Source organism: Aplysia californica, unplaced genomic scaffold, assembly GCF_000002075.1.
Source record: "Aplysia californica isolate F4 #8 unplaced genomic scaffold, AplCal3.0 scaffold01401, whole genome shotgun sequence".
In the NCBI taxonomy this organism is placed as follows: domain Eukaryota; kingdom Metazoa; phylum Mollusca; class Gastropoda; order Aplysiida; family Aplysiidae; genus Aplysia; species Aplysia californica.
Window position 1 is genome coordinate 66,109 of NW_004798671.1, and position 1,140 is coordinate 67,248.

At 43.0% G+C, this 1,140-nt stretch overlaps 1 protein-coding gene across 1 annotated transcript in view; it reads left to right on the top strand.

Annotated features, from left to right (window-relative positions):
- LOC101847630 overlaps positions 1 to 1,140 on the top strand; it is a gene marked incomplete in the record, with an annotated part of 42,602 nt that overhangs the window by 23,975 nt on the left and 17,487 nt on the right.

A 1,140-nucleotide genomic window follows, 5' to 3' on the forward strand; every position in this document is an offset into this window, starting at 1 on the left:
GTGTGTGTGTGTGTGTGTGTGTGTGTGTGTGTGTGTGTGTGTGTGTGTGTGCGTGCGCGCGCGCGCGTGTGCGCTTGTTTTACTTCTCCTGATATTTTCATCTTGAGATCCGCTCTGAGGTATATTTTACATCAATTATGCATTCTACTTTTTCTGGGTGAACAATGAAGCCCACTCCATGTTTTGTTCTCTCCATTCCTTTTGTTCCACTCAAAAGTAAGATGTAGTCCTTTTACACCTATTTGCAGTTAGACTTCTGTTTCCTGACATCAGCAATGCCCAGGATCTCAAACTTTGTAGCTTCCAAGAAATAAATTATTTGTGGCTCCTTGTCTCCTAATCCGCATACATTCCATGTTCCAATTTTTGTTGCTCTGTCTCGTGTCCGTTTGACGTTTCTATTCCCTTTTCCGATAGAGTCTGTCCGTTTCTTTTCCTCCTTTCTTTGGTTTTTAGCAGTTTTTAAAAATCAATTACCGGCTTGCTAGGCCCGTCGCAACTTCACCAGAGCCACGTTGGGCAGCGACGTTTCAGTGTGACCCTGTTTGGCCTTCACGGCTTGCGTAGCATCGCAATGGCATAAAGCCACACCATACTTCACCCAAACCCAGCAATGCCCTACTTTGTCTTGTTTTCATCTCCCTCTATGTGGACAAGGGGGGGGGGGGATTGGACTTTGGGTTGGACTGTTCCTCCTGGCTGAAAATACTCTAATAATCAGTATTTCATTTCTAAATATAGAGTACATTCGAAACCGGAATGTCACAGCCTTAAACTTAAAGGCAAGGAGCCTTATAATGTTGGAAAAATGGTCACGTATGAAAATTGTTAGTTGCATTGCAGTTTGAAAAACCAGAAGTCTACAACCCCAGAAGTCCCAAGGACAAGAGTATATATTTAGTAATCTCCCTATGACAGAAACAGTCAGACTCCGGCGGAACTTTTAAAAATACTTTCCGGGCTTAAAACTTTAATAGCTTGCGATGATAGTCAAAACTTTCACTCCAAGTAGTGTACGTTATAGAATATTTAACTTAAGCGAAAACAAACTAAAAACACAGTGTTCTGTCCCACAGGGCGACATTCGGACAGGCTCTCCCAGGATGACTCTTACGTGTATCCCAAGGATATGGCATTGGC